The 23,836-nt window shown below is 51.7% G+C and overlaps 1 protein-coding gene across 8 annotated transcripts in view; it reads left to right on the plus strand.

Moving 5' to 3' along the window:
* The first annotated feature begins 110 nt into the window (after positions 1–110).
* Positions 111–23,836, plus strand: part of MYO9B (myosin IXB) — a 138,210-nt gene continuing 114,484 nt past the window's right edge. For all 8 annotated transcript variants that reach the window (XR_012428537.1, XM_065535165.2, XM_074026312.1 and 5 more), the window contains exon 1: positions 111–208. The gene's annotated coding sequence lies outside the window, so the exon portion shown is untranslated. The remainder of the gene's footprint in view (positions 209–23,836) is intronic.

Below are 23,836 nucleotides of genomic sequence, written 5' to 3' on the forward strand. Positions count from 1 at the left end.
GTAGGGGCGGGGCTTTTCGTGATATCCCGCCCCCTAGGCGCGCTGGCGTCACGCCCCCGTCCCCGCCCCTCCGGAACCCGGAAGCGGGAACGCGCGGGGGAGCGGCGGGCGCGGCGGGGCGGAGCGGTCGGAGCAGCGGCGGGCTGGCAGGCGGTCGTCCGACCGGGGACCCGGCCCGGGACCGGCGGCGCGCGGCGGCCGAGGCCAGGTGAGTTCCAGGCGGCCTCGGGTTGGCGACTCGAGCTCGAAGCCTGCCTGTGGGGGCTGCGCAGAAGAGGGACGGAGCTGAGGGCTGATGGGGGACGCGACGGCAGGGGTCGAGGGGGCGGGAACGAGCCTAGGGGTCTTGGAGAGGTTGCTGGGGATGAGTTGGAAGCGAGATGGTGAAGGAGAAAGTGGATGGAGATGGAGCTGGTGAGGGAGTTCGCGGGCGTGGGGGGGGGTGAGTCTTGTGGCTTTGAGCAGCTTCTCTGAAGAGGACGTGGCTTAAGTGGTAATTGGGGGGTCGCAGGAAACGGCGTTGTGGGGAGGCAAGCAGGCGGGAACGAGAGGCCCAGGCTGGGGGAGTGGGCAAGGCCAGTGGCGGGACAGCCGGGGTGCGGTTGGGGGGAAGGGGTGCGAGACCAATCTGGGGACGTCTGCCCGCGCGATTGAAGGAAGGGTGTCTGAGAAGAGGGCGGCGCCTGGCCCCCAGTGGGCGCTCAGTGAGTGCGGGGGGTTCTGAACTAACTGATGCGGCAGCCGGCTATTGGGAAGCGGGGAAATGGGAGCTGAAAGGGAAGTAAACGGAGTAGAAGTCATGGTAAGAACTAAGGGTAGGCTTAGGGAGGGAGGGCCAGGAGAGGAGGGAAGAGAAGGAAGGGGTTAGAATGGCCCCGTGCAGATAGATGTTGAGGTGCAGCTCCTGGAGATTCCGTCGCGCCCACCCTCCCCTCTTGATTCATGTCCTTCCTGACTTCACACTCAACAGCTGGGTGACCGGGGACGTGTCCCAACACCCTCTGTGCCAGTCTCCTGGTCTTGGAAAAGGCACCACCCTCCCTTTAAGACAGGACTAGCGGGATTCTGGGATTCCCTCGATCCAAGGAAGAGACCTCAGGGCCGGCTGTGAGGCCGGAACTGTTTTTCAGGAGGGAGTGTGCATGCACCCTCATGTACAGGACTGTAGCCACCTCCGCAGAGCTGCATCCTTGGACTTAAATGGGTAAAACGACATACAGGAAATCTGTCCCCCGGTTGCTCTGAGCTCAGCCCTGGAGAGGCACGACAGCCACCAGTCCTCCTTTCTTTCCTGGGCACCCTGGAGGCGAGGGGTCTTTAAGGGAAGGCTTCTCTGTGCCTCTGTCTGAGGTGGGAGCCGGTGGGGACTCTGTGTTTTGCAGCCAGAGGGTCCTAACTCGGTTTGTTTTTTGGTGTTGGAGTCTTCAGAATCTTAGGGTGTCCAGGAGCAGCTGGAGGTGACCTGGGAGACAGGAAAGTTATTCACATCTGACAGGCCTGACTCTTGTGGCCCTGGCAGGGACTTTGTGCAGGGTGCTTTCTCCCCTTTCCCAACTGTAGGGATCTTAATCTGGGATCGGCCAGAAGGGCTGGGGAACCCCAGCTTATATTTAGTTGATAGCTCATTCAGGAGATGAACCTGGGTAGTTGGAATATACAGAGGGCCACAGAAAGATAAGTACCCCCTTCACTTCCAGAATATCCTAGCCTTTAGGAAAGGTGGCTTTGGCCTGGCTTGCCCCAGGACATGCAGTGACAGCCCACAGTCATGCCTCCTGCAGACATTGAACTGTGGGCTTGCCCTGGCCAAGACACCCCAATGAACAGGACCGGGATCTTCTGATCCCACAGCCCTGCGATCACCTCTTCCTGCCACTAGAGAATGGCCAAGCAGGGTCTTGTGGAGGAAGCACTGTGTTGGAGATCCTGGCTTTGCTCAATTCTCTGTTCCTGTTTCTGCCCTCTCACCTGCAAAATGAATGAATTGACCTCCATCAGCGTTTTTCAACGTGAAACCCAACTCTTCTCATCACTGTCTTGTCTCCAGTCCGTGTCCCCCCACTCCCGGCCTTGAACTCCACACAGCACCCCCACTCTTCATTCCTGGCTACAATGATCCTGCTTTTATTCCGTTTTCTATTCTACAGTTTATATCCAAAAATGATTGATTGATTGATTGATTGGTTGATTGATTTTTACCGCTTCTTCATCGTCCAAATAAAAAATTGCATTGTCGAAAGTGCTTTTGCACGTTGCACCTATTCCCAAAGCTTTGGAAACTGCAAATTTCTGGAAATCCCGAGGCAGTACCCTCCTTCGGGTCCAGTCTGGTGACTCAGTGGAGCAGGTAGAGATGTGGGAATCTCCCCTTTCTATTTGGCTGTAGGATTCATTATTTTCTCCCCACTGGGACATGTTAACTTGCTGCCTCCCATTCCTCATCTCTTCCAAATGGTGTGTCTTGGGTGGGCCTAGATTTCAGTTAGGCAAGGGCTGATTGTGCCAGGCGCTTGGTAGATTCCTGGGGACAGAGGTGCCCCCCTCCCACCACTCCCACCCCCGCTGCAACCTTGCACTTCCTCTTCAGAAAGAATGGAGTTCAGGCTAGGCCGCGGTGGCTCACGCCTGTAATCCCAGCACTTTCGGAGGCCAAGGCGGGTGGATCACAAGGTCAGGAGGTCAAGACCAACCTGACCAATATGGAGAAACTCTGTCTCTACTAAAAATACAAAAATTAGCCGGGTGTGGTGGTGTGTGCCTATAATCCCAGATACTCTGGAGGCTGAGACAGGAGAATTGCTTGAACCCAGGAGGTGGAGGTTGCTGTGAGCCAAGATGGTGCCATTGCACTCCAGTCTGAGGGACAGAGCGAGACACCCTCAAAAATAAACAAATAAAAAAATAAAAAGGAATGGAATTCAGATCAGGTCATCAGTACAGCAACAGAGGGGCCACAAGATATTATGGGGGCAGAATTAGGAACAACCAATGCAAGCTTTAGGACAAGGGGGATTCCAGCAGGTTTCCTTGGAAGTGGTGGCTGGCCCCAGGTCAAACCTGGAAAGATACCACATGTTAAACCACGCCAGGCAGAGGGGATTGCTCAAGCAGATACCTTTGAAGCCCGGCCTGTACAGAGCATCCCAGCTCTCTCATTCTGCCAACCGGCAGCACGAGGGTCCTTGTTCTTATCTTCCTGATACAGAAAGGCCCAGGCAGGTGATAACTTCAGAGATGGTTCCTTGAGCTTTCTAGAAACATGCAGGATCCTTAGTAACCTTTAACTGGGGAAGCCCAGATCTCCAGGGCAGTTTCTCAACCGCACCACCATTGACATTTGGGGCTGTGCACTGTAGAACGTTGAATAGTGTCCCTGGCTGTCACCCATGAGATGCCAGTAGTATTCCGTTCCCTCTAAGGGGTAACAACCGAAAATGACTCCAGTCATGGCCACGTGTCCCCTTGGGGGGGGTGGAGGCAGAATCACCTCCGCAGGTGAAATGCGATGCTCATTAGTACAACCTGGTTCCCCTCTAGGGCCCATCGTTGCCTCAGTGGGTCCTTGGTGTTTGTGGAGCCCCCTGAGAAACTGCCACTAAGAGTGGGAACGGGGGCAGAGACCAGGAACTGAATCCTGCCATCCAGTCAGTTCTTAATCGGAGGGAGCAGGTCTCGATAAAAAGGAGGAACAGTTAGGAACTGACTGTGGGGGGGGGTTAGGCAACGTGCCCGAGGGTGGACAGCGGGTGCCCTTGTCTTTCTCTTCTTTGTCTTACGACTGACCTGGATTTCTGGAGGAACTGTCCTCGTCTTAGAACGATCTGTTGCTTTTCTTCTGAGATTAGAGGTATTAGATTCTCTCCCAAGAGCTACTTTGGAGGTTGCCCTGGATAAACGTCGCTTTTGTAAGCTGCGTTATCTCTTCCGTGGACCCTTTCGCCCACCCGTTCCCAAGCACACACTGCTGAATTTTTGTTCTTGGTCTATCTTGCTCTCCCCTTCCCTGCTTGGCCCCCTCCTTGACCGTGACTTTGCTGCTTTCCCTTGATTGGAGGAAACGCTCTAGGGCCACGGGACTGACGGTCCCCTCTGGGTGCTGCCCCCGCACCCCACCCACCAGCCCTTTGTGTGCCCGGCATCCCCAGCCCAGCTGTGCCAGGCTGCCCCTGCTCGGCCGGCCATTCAGACAGCCCCGGGCGGCCTCTCGGCAGAGCAAGACAAGCCCTTCTCTTCTGCCCTCGTGGTCCCTGGAGTGGCAGAACAAAGGGCTCTGTCTCCACACCAGCCCACCGCCACAGCCCAGAGCCCCGTTCCCTTTCAGTTTCTATCGTGGCTGGGAAAGAGCCTCAGAGATTAGGCATGTTTCAGAAATGCAGCTGACGAGTTTGGGTTCTACTCATTTCCTCAGCCAGACTTTCTGAGCCCGAGCCCGATGATAAATAAAGTAGTGATTCAAGGGTTCAGCCCGTGGGTTCGTCGGAGCGATGAATAAGATATCCTTGTCTGACTCACTTGTTTAAAACCCCTCTCTGCCCTGCTGCACAGGGCTGTGTGTGCAAGAGAAGGAGCCCCGCTAGGCGTGTTTCATGGCTGTTGTTGCTGGGTGCCTGAGTTTGCTAGGGCTGCTGTAACAGAACCGCACGCTGGGTGGCCAAAATGACAGAAATATATTGGCCCGCAGTTCTAGAGGCCAGACGTTTAAGATCACATTCAAGATCAAGGTGTTGGCAGGGTTCGTGCCTTCAGAGGGCTGTGAGATCTGTTCCAAGACTCTCTCTGATGGCTCAGACACAGCCGTCTCTCCCTGGGTCTTTACATCGTGCTCCCTTTGTGCCTGTCTCTGTGTCCAGATTTCATCTTATGAGGACGGCAGTCATAGGGAAGGGGGCCCACCCTAATGACGTCATTTTAAGTGAATCATCCCCATAAAGACCCTGTCTCTAGGCCAGGGTTGGTGGCACCCGCCTGTAATCTCAGCCCTTTGGGAGGCCGAGGCGGGAGGATCGCTTGAGGCCAAGAGTTTAAGACCAACATGGACAACATAGCAAGATCCCATCTCTACAAAAAAATACTAAAATTAGCTGGACATAATGGTGAATGCCTGTGGTCCTAGCACTTTGAGAAGCTGAGACAGAAGGATCACTTGAGCCTGGGAGTTTCAGACTACAGTGAGCTATGATCATGTCACTGCATTCCAGCCTGGGTGACAGAACAACACCCCTATCTCAAAAAAAAAAAAAAAATAAAAGACCCAAATATACTCATACTCTGAAGTTCTGAGGTTTAGGATTTCAATATATGAATATTTGTTCGTGGAGGGGAGTGGTGGACACAGCTCAGCCCATAACACTGAAAAAGGGGCAAATTCAAATTGCATTTTTATTTATTATTTATTTTGGGGGGGGACTGTCACCCAGGCCGGAGTGCAGTGATGCGATCTCAGCTCACTGCAACCCCTGTCTCCCAGGTTCAAGTGCTTCTCCTGCCTCAGCCTCCCGAGTAGCTGGGACTACGGGTGTGCGCCACCACGCCCAACTAATTTTTGTATTTTTAGTAGAGATGGATTTTCATTGTGTTGACCAGCTGGTCTTAAACTCCTGGCATCAGGTGATGCGCCCGCTCGCCCTCCCCAAGTGCTGGGATAACAGACGTGAGCCACCGTGCCCAGCCTCAAATTACATTTTTAGGTAATACAGGAATCTGGGGGGAAATGATCGTGTCAATAGAGAACAGGTCCATTTTGTCTTTTCTCACTCCTTTAAATAAACACTTTAAGGGTGAGTAGGTTGGTTGGCTGCATCAATTTTGGAAGCTCCCTGTTGGGAATTTTCCAGATCTCACACTCATACATTCAAGGGTGACTAAAGAGAGGTGAGAGGCCTGATGCAGTGGCCCATGCCTGAATCCCAGCACTTTGGGAGGCCGAGGTGGGAGGATCACCTAAGGTCAGGAGTTTGAGACCAGCTTGGCCAACATGATGAAACCCAGTCTCTACTAAAAATACAAAAATTAGCCGGGTATAGTGGCACGCACCAGTAATCCCAGCTACTTGGGTGGCTGAGGCAGGAGAATTGCTTGAACCGAGGAGGCAGAAGTTGCAGTGAGCCGTGATCCCGCACCACTGCACTCTAGCCTGGGCGAGAGAGTGAGAGCCCGTCTCAAAAAAAAAAAAGGAAAAAAAAAAAACAGAGGTGAGGACCCAGCCCAGGGAGGAGTGGATCCCGTGGGATTTTACAGGAGATGTGTTGAGGGCCAGGCCCACGAGACCGTGTGTGCCTGGTGGGGAAGCAGGATGAGGTTTACAAACAGGGCATGGGGCGGGGGTGTCTCTGCTGTCAGTATTGCCGGCGTCAGGGGCAAGGGATATCCAAAGTAACTCCACTCAGGGACCCAAGTGACCTTAGGATCAACTGCTGTCACAAGTGATTGAACAAAAGAAGTTTCTGGAATGTCTTAAAATCCTTCAGCAAAAAGGAAGTATTGGCTGGGAGCCAGGCTCAGAGCTGGCCCTTGGGGAGACTGAGGAGAACAGAAATAGCCCTCGCCTCTGTTCAGATATTCAGCCAGGAGTCACGAGCATGGAAGTCAAATTAATAGCCCAGTGGGGTCTGTGAAGGTGCCAGCAGCGGGCGAGCCTGTGATGGGAGCCTGCCTGGCCTGGGGACTCGCTTATGGGGGAAGTGGGAGACCCGAGAGCTTCCCCCGTCAGCCGTACCATGGGTCATCTGCCTGGGAGGTGGGCACCGCTGCTTCCTCATGAGTGAAGTCACAGCGGCACAGCAGCAGTGGGAGGCTCAAGGCTTTGCTGTGGATCTTCCCAGGCTCACTGCTCAGAGCATCTCCACGAGGAGGCATCTGCCACCTCCTGCATCCCATTCCAGGGCAGATGAGATCGGGGGCAGGAGGGTGACGTTTGAGATTTTGATTCCCAGGGTATGGGGACTCACGCAGGGCTTTAATTTCCTGGTGAATGTGCCATCGGGGTCAGGGGGTAGCTTGTCCACTGCTTGGGAAGACCCCTGAGGTCCTCGTCTTGTCATGTGGAGATGCTATTTATTGGGTGGGCACGAGAAGAAGAGAGGCAGAGAAAGTGCAATCGTACTTATTTGGCCCGTAGGCGCCATGGAAACTGGTTCCTTTTCCCTGGGTGGTCCCTTGGGAGTCAGCCTCATGATTTAGCAGGGAAGGGAGAAGGTAAGGGTTGGGGTGTCCTGGAGTGAAGAAAGTGGCCTGAACCGGGGCAGGTGCCTCCACAAGGCTGGCTCCTTCTTGCACCCCGCACTCTCAATATCCTGCAGCCAAGTGAGCATGGGGTTGGAACCGTGCTAATGTGTCAAGGGCCCATGAGTCCTTAGGAGGCTGAAAGTATGCAAATGTTTTTTTTTTTTTGAGACAGGGTCTCACTCTGTCACCCAGGCTAAAGCGCAGTGGCATGATCTTGGCTCACTGCAGCCTTGACGACCTCCCTGGGCTCAAGTGATCCTCCTACCTCATTCTCCCTAGTAGCTGGGACTACAGGCAGTCACCATCATGCCAGGCTAATTTTTGTATTGCTTTTGGAGACGGGGTTTCACCATGTTGCCTGGTCTGGAACTCCTGGGCTCAAGCGATCACCCGCCTCAGCCTCCCAAAGTGCTGGGATTACAGGCATGAGCCACCACGCACAGCCACTTTTCTGATTGATTTAAAGCATAGCTTCTCAGCCGCAGCATTGGTGACATTGGGGGCAGATCGTTCTCTTGGGTAGGAGCTGCTGTCTGCACTGTAGGGTGTTGAACAGCGTCCCTGGCCTCCACCCTTCAGATGCCGGTAGCACCCCCTCCTCCGTGTCTGGATAACCAGAAATGTCTCTAGACATGGCCAAGTGTCTCCTGGAGGGTGGAGTCAGCCCTGGGTGAGAAACACTAGTTCGGGGTTCTGTTGACTCCTAAGTGAGTTTGCGTCTGTCGTCATCTGACTGACTGAAGTCCTAGGATGCTGCGCACATTTTTTTTTTCTTTTTTTTTTTTTTTTAGATGGAGTTTCGTTCTTGTTGCCCAGGCTGGAGTGCAATGGCACAGTCTTGGCTCACTGCAACCTCCACCTCCTGGGTTCAAGTGATCGATTCTCCTGCCTCAGCCTCCCAAGTAGCTGGGATTATAGGCACCCACTACCATGCCCAGCTAATTTTTGTATTTTTAGTAGAGATGGGATTTCACCATGTTTGCCAGGCCGGTCTTGAACTCCTAACCTCAGGTGATCCACCCGCCTTAGCCTCCCAAAGTGCTGGGATTACAGGCGTGAGCTGCTGCGCCCAGCTCACACATTTAAATACACAAAGTGAATGGGGAAGGAGAGAGGAGAGAAATCAGAGAGACTAGGTAGATTCTCCTGGTTAGTAGCCCACTGGGCGCCAAGTGCGGTGGTCTATGCCTGTAATCCCAGCACTTTGGGAGGCAGAGGTGGGAGGATCCCCTGGGCCCAGGAGTTCCAGACCAGCCTCAGCAACATAGTGAATCCCCGTCTCTACAAAAAGATACAAAAATTAGCCAGGTGTGTTGGCACATGTCTGTGGTCCCAGCTACTCAGGAGGCTGAAGCCAGAGGATCACTTGAACCTGGGAGGTCGAGGCTACAGTGAACCAAGGTGGTGCCACTGCACTCCAGCCTGGGTGACAGAGAGAGACTCATCTCAAAAAAAAAAAAAATTATTAGGAATGTATTTTGTGCATTCTGGTGTTTAGTGTGAAGACGGAATCAATTTTTTTCCAAATAATTAATGTAGGGTCTCTCACCCTCAGCACTGCTGATATTTGTGGCTGGGTCCGTCTCTGTGGTGGGGCCCTGAGCACCACGGGGTGTGGAGCAGCATTTCCAGCCTCAACCCTCTTCATGTTGATAGCATCCTCCCTGTCCCGACAACCAAATATGTCTCAGGGCCAGGCGCAGTGGATCACACCTGTAACCCCAACACTTTGGGAGACTGAGGCGGGCAGATCACTTGAAGCTAGGAGTTGGAGACCAGCCTGGCCAACATGGCGAAATCCTGTCTGCACTAAAAATACAAAAAAAAAAAAAAAATTAGCCAGGCATGGTGGTGTGCACCTGTAATCCCAGCTACTTGGGAGACTGAGGCACAAAAATAGCTTGAACTCAGGAGGTAGAGGTTGCAGGGAGCCAAGATCATGCCACTGCACTCCAGCCTGGGCAACAGAGCAAGACTCTGTCTCAAAGGGAAAAAAAAATGTCTCAGGACAGAGGTTGCCAAGTGTCCCCTGAGGGCAGAGTCTGTTCCAGGGCAGAAACACTGATATAGAAGAACACCAAGCTTTTGAGGGGCAAGCAGAGCCTGTTGAGACCTGCAGGTCAAGCCCATGACTGGCCTGAGGCTACTCGTTTCTCACCTGCCTTCATGTTGTGATCACCAGAGTCCCTGGCACAGGGATGAGCTTCAAGGGGAGCTGGGGAGTGGCTGTTTCACCAAAGACATTGGTGGCAGCAAATCCTGGGACCATTGCCCCCCCCATCTGGTTTCGCTCTCAGGTGATCAGAAAGTGGAACCAGCTTGAGCCTGGGAGGTCCTTTGTAGAAACTGAGCAGAGGGTGGATTTCCTGGCCAGGAGGAGGAGCATCTAGCTGAAGGCCACAAGGGCTGGATCGCGGATGGGCGGCATGGGGGGATCCTGGCATGCAGAGAGCACTCCACGTGGAAGCCAGAAGCCTGGGGCAGATGGGTGGCCAGGTCGTGAGCCACCTAGGCAGCTCAGCAGATGTGGAGAATGGGAATAAATTTGGGGGTCTTTTGGGGGATTAGTGGGATAGGTGATAGCTAAAAGGTACAGGGTTTCTTTTTAAGGTGATGTAAATGTTCTAGCCAGGGGCAGTGGTTCATGCCTGCAATTCCAGCTCTTTGGGAGGACGAGGCAGGAGAATCACTTGAGCCCAGAAGTTTGAGACTGGCCTGGGCAACGTAGGGAGATCTCATCTTAAAAAAAAAAAATGGAAAAATTAGCTGAGTGTGGACTTGCACCTGTAGTCCCAGCTACTCCAGAAGCTGAGGTGGGAGGATTGCTTGAACCCAGGAATTCGAGCCTGGCCTGGGCAACATAGGCACGCCTGTTCTTACCCTCGAGATGGCTTTCCCTCTGGGCGTGACGACAGATGGGCTGTGTGATTGCAGAGGGGTCTGCCCTTCCAGACCCATGTCCCTGACTGCCCTCCCCATCTTCGTTTACAAGCCCACAGGTCACCCGGGAAGGACCTGCAGCCCAGCCACCTGCGGGGCCCAGTGGCTCGGCCTTCTACCTGTGACCAGAACCCACCTGCAGAGTCTCATGGGCCTGATCCAGGCAAATGTCAGCTCCCCCCAAGGCACCCACAGGACGTGCTTCCACCCAGGCCCCCCACAGTCCATCTGCCACAGATGGTAACATTTTCTTAATGTCACTCTGGTCCTGGTGCCCCTGCATCAAACCACATGGGGCTCCCCTGTCGGACTTGCATGAAAATCTAACCACATTTGCAGGGCCCTGGAGGATCTGACCTTCCCCATCTCGGCTTCTCTCTCCCCGCCTCCAGCCTTGGACCCACCGGCCACACTGGGCTCCTTGTTCTCAGACCCGCTCTGACCCCGCCTGCCCGCTCCCCGCCCTCGCCTGGGCTGCTGTCCTCAAGCTCCAGGCACGTCCAGCTCATTTGCACTATACAGGCCTCAGCAACCGTTTGCCCTGAGCACTGCCCCATGGGTTCCTATCCCTGGCTTCCCCACCTTGCCCTGGCTCATATTGGGGCCGATTATTTTTTGCTGTAGGGGCCATGCCGTGCACTATGGGACACTGAGCGGCATCCCTGGCCTCCACCTACAAGATGCAGTGTCCCCTTGCCACAAGTGGTAACATCCAAAATGTCTCCATGGCCAGGCACAGTGGCTCACGCCTGTAATTCCAACACTTTGGGAGGCTGAGGCGGGCGGATCGCTTGAGGCCAGGAGTTCAAGACCAGCCTGGCCAGCATGGAGAAACCCCATCTCTACTAAAAATACAAAAATTAGCTGGGTGTGGTGGCGGGTGCATTTTGTCCCAGCTACTTGGGAGGCTGAGGCATGAGAATCACTTGAACCCGCGAGGCAGAGGTGACAGCAAGCTGAAATAGCGCTACTGTACTTCAGCCTGGAAAACAGAGCAAGACTTCATCTCAAAAAAAAAAAAAAAAAAAAAAAAGTCTCGAGACAGATGTCTGTCCCAGCAGGGACAGACTCACTCCTGGCTGAGAACTGCTGTGCTAGCACAGTTATGCTGGATTTTTCCTCCCCAAAGCACTTATCGCTGTTGCAAATACCTCCTTGCTTTGTGGTGAGTGTGTTTTCCGTCTCCTTCACCTGCACGTTCTGTCTCCTGTGCCCAACTTCAGCCTGGCCCGGGATGAGCACTGGAGGAACATTTGTTAACCATATGTTGAAAGAAGACAGCCTCCTCTGAAACATCAGCACAGATCCCAGGGAGGGAGACCCCAGGGCCTGGAGGGGTGGGCATATAGCACAGGTCGGAGAGCACTTGGGCTGTGGGGAGGTGGGTGGCCAGAACGTGCTGAAACAACACATACCTGGGAAGGGACTTTCTCCGGGGCGTGGGGCTCAGAACAGTCAGGCCGGATGGAAGGTCTGGGGGAATGCCTTGTGGAAGACAAGGGACAATCTGAACAGGTTCAGAAGAACACATTCAACTCTGAAGTTGAGCGTGGAATTGGCAGAAGTCACGAGAGAGCATTTGCGATGAGCTTCTTGGGAATATTCAGTTAAGGCAGAAAAAAGACTGGAGCAACTGAAGGGCTCACCCAGCTACTTTCTGGCCTGAGTGTTCCACTCAAGGCCTTCGGCAGTGGGCAACTGGATTCATGTCATGGGGCTTCCATAACTAAGTACCTATCCTGGGGTGGCTGAGGAGGCCACAAGTCTGAAATGAAGGTGTTGGCTGGGCACGGTGGCTCATGCCAATAATCACAACACTTTGGGAGGCCGAGGCGGGTGGATCACCTGAAGTCAGGAGTTCACGACCAGCCTGACTAACATGGTGAAACCCTGTCTCTACCAAATACAAAAAAATTAGCCAGGCGTGGTGGTGCATGCCTATAATCTGAGCTACTTGGTAGGCGGAGACAGGAGAATCGCTTGTACCTGGGAGGCGGAGGTTGCAGTGAGCCGAGATCACGCCATTGCACTCCAGCCTGGGCAACAAGAGCAAAACTCTGTCTCAAAAACAAGCAAACAAACAAACAAAAAATTAGCTGGGCGTGGTGGTGGGTGCCTGTCATCCCAGCTACTCGGGAGGCTGAGGCAGGAGAATTGTTTGAACCCGGGAGGTGGAGGTTGCAGTGAGCTGAGATCGCACCACTGCACTCCAGCCTGGGCGACAGAGCAAGACTCCATCTCAAAAAAAAAAAAAAAAAGGTGTCAGCAGGACCACACTCCTTCTGGAGGCTCTAGGGGAGGACTCTTCCTGCCTGTTCTAGCTTCTGGGGCTCCAGGCATTCCATGGTCTGTGGTCACATCACTCCAATCCCCGCCTCCATCTTTATTCACGTGCCGTCTTCCCTCTGTGTGCACATGTGTCTCTTTTCCTTTTATAAGGATACAAGTCTTTGGATTTGGAGCCCACCCTAGTCCAGTACAACCGGATCTTAACTGACTACATCCCCAAAGCCTTTGTTTCCAAACAAGGTCACATTCTGAGTTTCAGGGTAAGCATGAGTTTTGGGGAACACGAATGAACTCCCCACTGGAAATGCCTCTCTTTGTGATTTTGCCCTGCGGATGCTGTTTCTTGGCCCTGCTGGCTCCCCAAGGAGTTTCCCATCCCTGCTCTGTCCCACCCCTAGGACTTGGCCCGTTAGCAGGGCCTGGGCCACCAGTGATGCCCACCAATTCCTGTGATGTCCTGTGCCAGCCTGTGATATGAGCCCATTCACCTCTGCGGTGGAATCTTGGAAGCAGCCCCACTTACTTTGTTTATTTACTTGTTTGTGTGTGTGTGAGAGAGAGAGAGAAACAGGATCTGTCTCTGTTGCCGAGGCTGGAGTGCCCTGGCACTATCACGGCTCGATCTCCCAGGCTTAAGTGATCCTCCCACCTCAGCCTCCTGAGTACCTGGGACCACAGGTGCACTCCACTATGCCCGGCTCATTTCTTATTTTTTGTAGAACTTGGTGTGGGGGGGGTTCCTTCTTTGTTGCCCAGGCTAATCTCAAACTCCTAGGCTCACGTAGCCTCGCAAAGTGCTGGGATTACAGGCATAAGCCACCACACCTGGCCATATCCCCACTTTTTGAAATGCCCCAAAAGAGCTTAGTTCCTCCCTCCTGTCACCTGCACTGCGCCATCCCTTAGAGTTTTCTTAACAGTTTCTTCTCGTGAGTGTCCACTTCCTCCCGACTGGCACGTGAGCATGGCCATCTTACGGTTAGGTTGGAGATGTAGAAAAATGAGGACAAAGGCCTCTAAGTCGTCCTCCCACTCTGAGCCACCCTGACCGACAGACTGACTTTGTGGTCATTCCTCCGTGTGTGTGTTTCCATCTTTCCCATAGGGCCCATGAGGTTTCTTCTTAAAAAAAAAAAAAAAAAAAAATCCTCAACAGGATCAGCGAAATGTACGCGAAACGTGACATGCGCTGAATGCTGCAGGATGCATCCTAAAGGAGTCTGCTGCAATGCTAGTTAGCCTTCTCTTAGCTTGAGAATGATTTCATCCTATAAACATGTGGCTTCAAATTATGGCCTTATATAAACGAAACGGCTACGCTACACTTTCTGGAGGCCCCGTCCGGAGGCCTTTATCTTCCAGTAAATTCCGAATCCTCCACCAAACTGGTAGGCAGAACCCTACTTTCTGTGTAGCCGGCCTTGAGAGCAGCTAATTCACATCCGGCCACTGACCCCCCCACCCCCAGGGCCTGTTTTTTTCGTTGTCGTGCCTTTCCTTACACCTCCTTTCTATGAGAACGCAAGGAAAAGGCTCTGAATTGAGATTGGCATTTTTTCAGAGTGCAGAAAGCATATACCGGCCTGGCTTTTACGAAGCCATTTCTTTTTGCACCACTCTGTTTTTTTAAAAGGAGTATTCATTTTTATTTTAGTGAAATGCACATAACGTGTAATTTATAATGAGTAATATTCAGTGCATTCTCTTTGCACAGTATTGTGCAAACACCAGCTCTATCTGATTGCAGAACACTTTCATCCCCCAAAAGGAAACCCCGTCCCCATCCCCATTAGCCATCTCTCCCTACTCCTCGTCCCCCAGCTCCTCACAACAACTCATCACTTTCTGTGTCTGTGAATTTGTTCTGGCGTTCTGGACATTTCTATAAATGGAGTCACACCCCATATGGTCTTTCGTGTCTGGCTTCTCTCACTCAGCATCGTGTTTTTTAGTTTCATCCACGTTATAGTATGAATCGGTGCTTCCTTCCTTTTTTTTTTTTTTTTTTTTTTTGAGACAAGATCTGGCTCTGTTGGCCAAGTTGGAGTGCAGTGTAACGATCTCGGCTCACTGCAGCCTCTGCCTCCCAGGCTCAAGCCATCTTCCCACTTCAGCCTCCCAAGTAGCTGGGATTACAAGCACACGCCACCACGCCTCGCTAATTTTTGTGTTTTTTTCTGTAGAGACGGGGTTTCGCCATGTTCCTCAGGCTGGTCTCGAACTCGTGAACTCAAGCGGTCTGCCAGCCTCGGCCTTGCAAAGTGCTGAGATTACAGGCGTGAGCCGCCTCACTCAGCCTTCATTTCTTTTTATGGCCAAATAATATTCCATTGGATGAATGGGCCACGTTGTGTTTTTCCATTCATCTGTTAACAGGCACTTTGTTAGCACTTTTTGGCGTTTCTTCGAGGATCTTTGTAGTCTGACAGTTTGATTTTCATTTGGTGACAAGGGGATCGTTCTTACAAAAGGCCTTGGTCGTACTGATGCTATCAGCTGGAGGATGTGTTTTGCTTCCCGTTCGCATTGTCTGTGCGTGGGATGGGCAGTCGGGGTAGAGTGGTTATGCTAGCCTTGGGGTATTTTGGTGAGACAATTCGGTTTAAGGAAGGAAACACGTTTGCAGGACCCAGACCCCAAAACACAACCACAACCCGAGGTTGCCACTTGGCTGAGCTGTCCCCCACAGGGACTTCAGGTCCCTGGTTCCTCCAGCCCCATCTGCTTCCTTCCATTCCCACCAGAACCAGGGGATTCTCCAAGGGCAGGTTTCACATCCACTTGGGGCAGGGATCTTAAGCCACAGCAAGACTAATTTCCAGGTCCCAGGTCTCCTGGGAAACCACAAAAGACTGAGCCCTGCCAAGTCAGAACATTCTCTGAAGCTCTGATAATCAAAACAGTGTGGCACCTCACAAGCCTCAGCAGCCCAGAGGTGGACCACACATATAAAATAATTCCATGTGTAGTATTTAACAAAGGAGGCTCCCCAATCCAGGGAGGGAAGGATTCTTTCACAAGAGGCATTAAAACAGTTGCTTCCCTGTTTGGAAGCAGTTTTGTTTCGTTTTTTGTTTTTTTGATACATGGTCTTGCTCTGTGGCCCAGGCTGGAGTGCAGTGGCATGATCACAGCTCACTTCAGCCTTGACCTCATGGGCTCAAGCAACCCTCCTGCCTCAGCCTCCCGAGTAGCTGGGACTACAGGCGTGCACCACCACACCCAGCTAATTTTTAAATTTTTTTATAGAGATGGGGTCTTGTGGCCAGGCACAGTGGCTTACACCTGTAATCCCAGCACTTTGGGAGGCCAAGGCTGGCAGATCACTTGAGGTCAGGAGTTTGAGACCAGCCTGGCCAACATGGTGAAACCCTATCTCTACTAAAAATACATAAATTAGCTGGGTATGGTAGTGTTCGGGCCCAGGTAGAGGGGGTCAGCCTGGAGCTGTGGGTGAAAGGACAGGCCCATGTGGGAGCAGGAGAGGACCAGGCCGATGAGCCTTGCAGGGGGCACTCCAGCTTATGGTCCCAGCTTGTTTCTGCTCCCACCACCCCCATCCCACTGCCAGGGAGGGACGTCCCTTCTCTGGCAACCCCCTTCCCCACAGCCCTGGCTGCTCAGCAGCTGCCTTGAGCAAGCCTTATCCACTTCCTCCTGGCCTGGGGGAAGGGCACACATCTGCCAGTCCTGTGACCATCCTCTTCAGCCCCATCTCTGAGAGTGGGGTTTCCTGAGTGTCTGTCCTTCTGCCTCGCACATCAGGGGCCCAGAGCTGCAGAAGCCCCCACAGGCTGTGTTCCCAGCAGGGCTCAGAGGGCTCCTGGTGCTCCGTCAGCAGTCCCTGGAGGACGTGGAGCAGTCTCAAGTGCAGCCATCCGTGTGGCCTTCAGCCCTTGTCATTCCGTGAGCTAGCATCAGCCCTCCCTTCGGGGGATGGCAGAGGCTGCAGGAAGCAGGAGAAAGAGCCCATCCTTGGGTTCTCCTGGCTTCTCGCTCAGAGCAGCTCTCTGCTATGAAGGAGGAAGTAGGCATATCCCAGTGAGCTTTGCACCGCCTACATCCAGGCAGCTCAGCCGTAAGTCAGCCCAAAGCCCGCTAGCTGGGAGCTGCACTGAGCCCCTGGTCACAAAAGTGAACGTCACAGGACAGGCCAACTCTGCCTGGGCCTCGCTCTGTGCACATACACAGGTGCACGCATGTGTGTAGGCATGAACATGGGGGTAGGCATCTGCATGCAAATGTTTTGTGTACAAGCATGTACGTGTGGCTGTGCACGTGTGTGTGCATGAGTGTTCATATGGATGTATATGCTGGGCGAGGCGGCTGGATCACTTGAGGCTAGAAGTTGGAGACCAGCCTGGCCAACATGGCAAAGCCCCGTCTCTGCTAAAAATACTAAAATTAGCCAGACGTGGAGATGCATGCCTATATCCCAGCTACTTGGGTGGCTGAAGCTCGAGAATCTCTTGAACCCAGAAGGCAGAGGTTGCAGTGAGCTGAGATCGCGCCGCTGCTTTCCAGCCTGGGCGACAGAGCAAGACTCCGTCAAAAAAAAAAAAAAAAAAAAAAGCGCTTGCACATATGTTCCTACATACCTGTGTCCTTGTATGTATGTGCATGCATGTGAGTGTGTATACAGGCATGTGAATATGTGTACAAGCGTGTGTGCATAGTGTGTCCGTGTGTGATGTGTTTATATGAGCATGGATGTGTCCTATGTTGTGTGTACTGTGTGCACACAAGCATGTGTATTCACATGTGTGTCCTCTGTGTACATGCAAGCACATGGAAGTACATATGCCAGCACACACACACATTCGTGCAGGTGTGATTAAGACATGTATCTTGGCCAGGCACAGTGGCTCACACCTATAATCCTGGCACTTTGGGAGACCGAGGCAGGCGGATCACCTGAGGTCAGCAGGAGTTGGAGACCAACCTGGCCAACATGGTGAAACCCCATCCGAATCAAAAATAAAAAATTAGCTGGGTGTGGTAGTACACACCTGTAATCCCAGCTACTTGGGAGGCTGAGGCAGGAGAATGGCTTAAACCCAGAGGCAGAGGTTGCAGTGAGCCAAGATCATGCCACTGCACTCCAGCCTGGGCAACAAGAGTGAAACTCCCATTTCAAAAAAAAAAAAGAAAAAGACATGTATCCTTAATTTGGGCTCCTGTATTCCTCACTTGGCTTGGAAGTGTGTAAACCTCTGTCCATCTTCCTTGGCCCTATGGAGCTGCCTGAGAACATTCCATGATTAACTCTCGTGGCGTCCTGGTACAACCAGGTGAGTGATACCATGTGGCAGCTGGGAACCTGACGTACCTTTAGATGTGCAACCATCTCCCAGCCATGGTGTCTGAGGAACTGTGCCTGGGCTCAAGGGCTGAACTTTTGAATACAGAGCAAGAAGTTTTAAAAAGATAAACTCCTGGGGAAATGGGATCTTTTAAATCCATGTAATTTTTAAAGCAGTATTTTTTAGGGGGTGGTTTGAGACAGGTTCTGCCATGTGGCCCAGGCTGTGGTGCAGTGGTACAGTCACTGCTCACTGCAGCCTCCACCCCCTGGGCTCAAGTAGTCCTCCCACATCAGCCTCCCAAGAAGCTGGGACTACAAGTGTGTGCCACCATGCCCAGCTATTTTTCTTTTTTTTTTTTTTTGTAGAGATGCCTTGTTGTGTGGCCCAGGCTGGTTTAGAATTCCTCAGCTCAAGCAATCCGCCCTCTTCGGCCTCCCAAAGTGCTGGGATTATAGGCATGAGCCACAGCACCTGGCTTTGTTGTTGTTGTTGTTGTTGTTGTTGTTGTTGTTGTTGTTGTTATTGTTAAGACAGAGTTTCACTCTCTTCCCCAGGCTGGAGTGCAATGACGCAATCTCACCTCACTGCAATCTCCACCTGTTGGGTTCAAGCGATTCTCCTGCCTCAGCCTCCTGAGTAGCTGGGAGGGCATGCCTCACCATGCCCAGTTTATTTTGTATTTTTAGTAGAGACGGGATTTCTCCATGTTGGTCAGGTTGGTCTCGTACTCCCAACCTCAGGTGATCCGCCCACCTCGGCCTCTCAAAGTACTGGGATTACAGGCATGAATCACCACACTCGGCCAAGCACCTGGCCTTTTTAAGCAGTTTTATCCAGATGAAATTGTTACATAATAGGCTGTACTTACTAAGTGTACAAACGGCTATGAGCCCACCACCATGACCATCATAAACACATCCATCATCTGAAAATTGTCCTCAGGCCTCTTGTCATCCCTCCCCGCCCCACATCCCCAAGCAGCCACCAATCAGTTTTCTGTCTTCATAGATCAGTTTGCATTTTCTATAATTTTATATACATGAAATCAGACAGTATAGGCTCTTTTTAAAACTTAATTAAGGAAAAGTCAGACAGTATAGGCTCTTTTTAAAACTTAATTAAGGAAAAGTCAGACAGTATAGGCCCTTTTTAAAACTTAATTAAGGAAAAGTCACAAAATGTAAAATTCACCATCTAAAGCGTGCAATTTGGCTGGGTGTGGTAGCTCAAACCTGTAACCCTAGCACTTTGGGAGGCTGATACAGGCAGATTGCTTGAGCCCAGGAGTTTGAGACTAGCCTGGGCAACATGGTGAAACCCAGTCTCTACTAAAAATACAAAAATTAGCCAGGCGTGGTGGCCCAGCTGCTCGGGAGGCTGAGGTGGGAGGATTGCTTGAGCCAGGGGAGGTTGAGACTGCAGTGAGCCACAGTTGCACTACTGGACTCCAGCCTGGGCAACAGAATGAGATCCTGTCTCAAAAATAAAAATTTGGCCAGGCATGGTGGCTCATGCCTGTAATTCCAGCACTTTGGAGGCTGAGGCGGGCAGATCACTTGAGGTCAGGAGTTCCAGACCAGCCTGGCCAACATGACGAAACCCTATCTCTACTAAAAATACAATAATTAGCTGGGCATGGTGGCGGGTGCCTGTAATTCCCTGAGGTTGGAAGAGAGGCTGAGGCAGGAGAATCGCTTGAACCCAGCACATGGAGGTTACAGTGAGCCAGGATCGCAGCACTGCAATGGAATGCAAGACTTTGTCTCAAAAATAAAATAAAAATTAGTGTGCTAGTCAGTGCATTCACAGTGTTGTGCAACGACCAGCTCTGTCTGATTCCAGAACATTTCATCCCCTTAAAAGGAAACCCGGTCCCCATTAGCAATCACTCCCTATTCCCCCTCCCCTAGTCCCTGGCAACCGCCAATCTGCTTCCCGTCTCTATGGATTTGCCTGTTCTGGACATTTCGTATCAACGGAATCATACACCCAGTGGCGTTTTGTGTGTGGCTATGGCCTTTTGTGTCTGGCTTCTCTCAGCCTCATGTTTTTGGGGTTCATCCATGTTGTAGCATGGAGCAGTGGTTCATTCCTTTTTATGGCTGAGTCATATTCCGTTGTGTGGATGGACCACGTTGTGTGTATCCGTTCATCTGCCGACGGACGTTGGGTTGTTTCCGCCTTTCGACTGTTGTGAATAGAGACGCAGTGAACGTTGGGGTACAAGGAATTGAGTCACTGATTTCCATTCTTTTGAGTCTATACCTGGGAGCAGAATTGCTAGGTCTGTATGTAGTCTCTTTTTTTTTTTTTTTTTTTTTGAGATGGAGTCTCGCTCTGTCGCCCAGCCTGGAGTGCACTGGCAAATCTCGGCTCGCTGCAAGCTCCGCTTCCCGGATTCACGCCATTCTCCCGCCTCAGCCTCCTGAGTAGCTGGGACTACAGGTGCCCCCCACCATGCCTGGCTAATTTTTGTTTTTGTTTTTGTATTTTTAGTAGAGACGGGGTTTCACCGTGTTAGCCAGGATGGTCTCAACCTCCTGACCCTGTGATCCGCCTGCCTCGGCCTCCCAAAGTGCTGGGATTACAGGCATGAGCCACCACGCCCGGCCGTGTCAGGCTCCTTTCACTCAGCCCAGCAATTCTGAGTTGCTTTCCTACCATTGTGAGCATCAGGAACCAGCCATCCTGAACTTGTTGGTTCCTTCTCATTGCTGAGCCATATTCCATGGTGTGGTCAGTTTGTTCATTCAGTTGGTGGACATTTGGGTTCTCAGTTTGGGGGTCTCAGAAGTTACATGTCTCTGTCTCGACATCTGCGTCATTTCTCCTGAGTAACTCCGGAGAGGGGAATTGCTGGGTCACGTGCTAGGTATGTGTTTTAACATTGAAAGAAACTGCTAAAGTGTTTTCTAAAGCGGATGAGGGCCAGGCACAGTAGCGCATGCCTGTAATCCCAGCACTTTGGGAGGTCAAGGCAGGTGGAGTTCCAGAGCAGCCTGGGCAACATGACAAAACCCCGTCTCTGCAAAAAAAATACAAAAATTAGCTGGGCATGGTGGTGCGGTCAGAGGATTACTTGAGCCCAGTCAGCCTGGGAGGTCGAGGCTGCAATGAGCTGAGATCATGCCACTGCATTCCAGCCTGAGTGACAGAGTGAGGCCCTGTCTCAAAACATAAAAAAGTGGAAGAGCTGCCTCGTTCAGATAGTAGTTGTTGTTGTTGTTGTTTAAGACATAGAGTCTCGGCTGGGCATGGTGGCTCACGCTTGTAAATCCCAGCACTTTGGGAGGCCGAGGAGGGTGGATCACCTGAGGTCAGGAGTTCGAGACCAGCCTGGCCAACATGGTGAAACACCGTCTCTACTAAAAATATAAAAATTAGCCAGGCATGGTGGTGGGCGCCTGTAATCCCAGCTACTCAGGAGGCTGAGGCAGGAGAGTCGGTTCAACCCGATAGGCGGAGGTTGCAGTGAGCCAAGATCACACTACTGTGCTCCAGCCTAGGTGATAAAGTGAGACTCCATTTCAAAAAAATAAAAATAAAAATAAACCAGCGTCTCGCCCTGTTGCTCATGCCGTGTCTTAAGTAAATGAAATAAAAATAAAAGCAAACAAAAAAAAAACCAAACCTGCCTCTCAAGGCTTTATCTCATGACCTGGAGGAACATTCAAATGCACTGACATGTCAAGGGAAGAATTAGGTTTTACAGCTGAATGAATAAGACAATCCAAATTTCATTAAGCTATATACAGTGTATATCTGTTTCCCTGGAAGAAAACACGACAGTTACTTACTCACTTGGGGGAAGTTTTAAGAGAAAGTTTTAAGAGTTAAATGTCCCCTAGCCTTCTTCCCTATCGCCACTCCCTATCCCTGTGTGAACTGTTGCCTCAGCCTCATAAGTTATCGTTTCTTTCAGCCTCAGCCCTTCTAACACTTCTGCAGGAATTCCCAGAGCCTCTGGTGGCCCTGACCCCACTCAGACACAGTGCTGAGTCATGCTTCTCTTTAGGGCAGAGGTCAGCAAACCTTTGCTTTGAAGGGCTGGATAGCAAATATTTTAGGCTTTCCAGGCCGTAATATTACAGTCTGTACCTGAACTATTTCATTCTGCTCTTGTAGCAAAAGCAGCCACAGACAATAAGGAAATGAGTGGGCAAAGCTGCCTTCCAATAAAACTTTATTTATAAAAACAGGTGGTGTGCCTATCATACTATCCTTTACTCTTTTACTCACCTCATGAACGAACTCCTCTTCATCCTTCAGAACCCCTCTTTTTTTTTTTTTCAAGATGGAGTCTTACTCTGTCGCCCAGGCCAGAATGCAGTGGCACAATTACAGCTCGCTGCAACCTCCACCTCCCGGGTTCAAGTGATTCTCCTGCCTCAGCCTCCCAAGTAGCTGGGATTACAGGCGCCTGCCACTGCGCCCGGCTAATTTTTGTATTTTTAGTAGAGACAGGGTTTCACCGTGTTGGCCAGACTGGTCTTGAACTCCTGACCTCGAGCAATCCACCCATCTTGGCCTCCCAAAGTGCTGGGATTACAAGTGCGAGTGACTGCGCCTGGACTCAGAACCCCTCTTAGATATTCCCACTCCCCTAATGTCTTCTCTTGTTCTTTAGGATAATCACTCCTACTGTGTGTCTTTTAACCATTGCGCTGGATTCACCTCTGCACTCACGTCTGTTTGCGTACCAGCCTCTCCTGCCTGTCTTTGGGCCCCATCTTCACACCCTCAGCCATTCTTGGTTGACTCGTGCCGCATTTATGGCTCTTGCTCCAAGCCCCCAGGTGGGCTGGCACCAGCATTTCTTTTTCTTGCAACCTTCAGAAGCAAATGCATTTTTTAGGAATAAACTTGGCTGGGCACAGTCACTCATGCCTATAATCTCGGCACTCTAGGGGGCCTAGGCAGGTGGATCGTTTGAGCTTAGGAGTTCAAGGCCACCTGGCCAACATAATAAGGCTGTCTCTATTAAGGGAAAAAAAAAAAAAAAGGTCGGGCACAGTGGCTCACGTCTGTAATCTCAGCACTTTGGGAGGCCGAGGAGGGCGGATCACCTGAGGTCAGGAGTTCGAGACTAGCCTGGCCAACATGGTAGAACCCTGTCTCTACTAAAAATACAAAAAAAATTAGCTGAGCTTAGTGGCGGGTGCCTATAATCCCAGCTACTTGGGAGGCTGAGACAGGAGAATCACTTGAACCCGGGAGGCGGAGGTTACAGTGAGTCGACATCATACCACTGCGCTAGAGCCTGGGCAACAAACAGCGAATCTCCATCTCAAAAAAAAAAAAAAAAAAAAAAAGAGAAAGAAAAGCCAAGCCCAGACTTCATCACTACACAATATATGTATATAAGAAACCTGCACTTGTAGACCGGGCGTGGTGGCTCACCCCTCTAATCCCAGCACTTTGGGAGGTCGAGGTGGGCAGATCACCTGAGGTCAGGAGTTCGAGATCAGCCTGGCCAAAAAGTAGCCGGGTGTGGTGGCACATGCCTATAGTCCCAGCTATTCAGGAGGCTGAGGCAGGAGAATTGCTTGAACCCAGGCAGCAGAGGTTGCAGTGAGCCGAGACTGCACCACTGCACTCCAGCCTAAGCGACAGAGTGAGACTCTTGTCTCAAAAACAAAAAAAAAGGAAAAGAAAAGAAATTGGTATTGGCAGACTGCTACTTACCACCCCCCTGGTGTGCTTCTGATGTCACTAGCTCTTCTATTCAAGCCGTCTCTCTGGCGGAGGATCCTTTCCGGGGAATCCTATCGCATTGCGAGTCTCCTGTGGTCTTGGACAGCTGGCTCCTCAGTCTTTCCTTGTTGCCCGTGACCTTGGCAATCTTGAGAGCACCGACCATATTCCTGCAGGATGCCCCCTGCCTGGGCCTGCCTGATGTTCTTCTCCCCAGTAGACTGGAGTTGTGGCTTCAGAAGCAACCGCCCTCTAAGCCATTTGCCTGAGTGCGTTTTTTGTGGCTCTCCCAGACTTTGTCTTCCTAGGTTGGGTTTCAAGGACCCTGGAGTTTTGGGAATCCCATATTTCAGGACTGGTTCAGTCTTGCTCATCCCCACATG

The sequence above is a fragment of the Macaca fascicularis genome, chromosome 19, assembly GCF_037993035.2.
Source record: "Macaca fascicularis isolate 582-1 chromosome 19, T2T-MFA8v1.1".
NCBI classification, from domain to species: domain Eukaryota; kingdom Metazoa; phylum Chordata; class Mammalia; order Primates; family Cercopithecidae; genus Macaca; species Macaca fascicularis.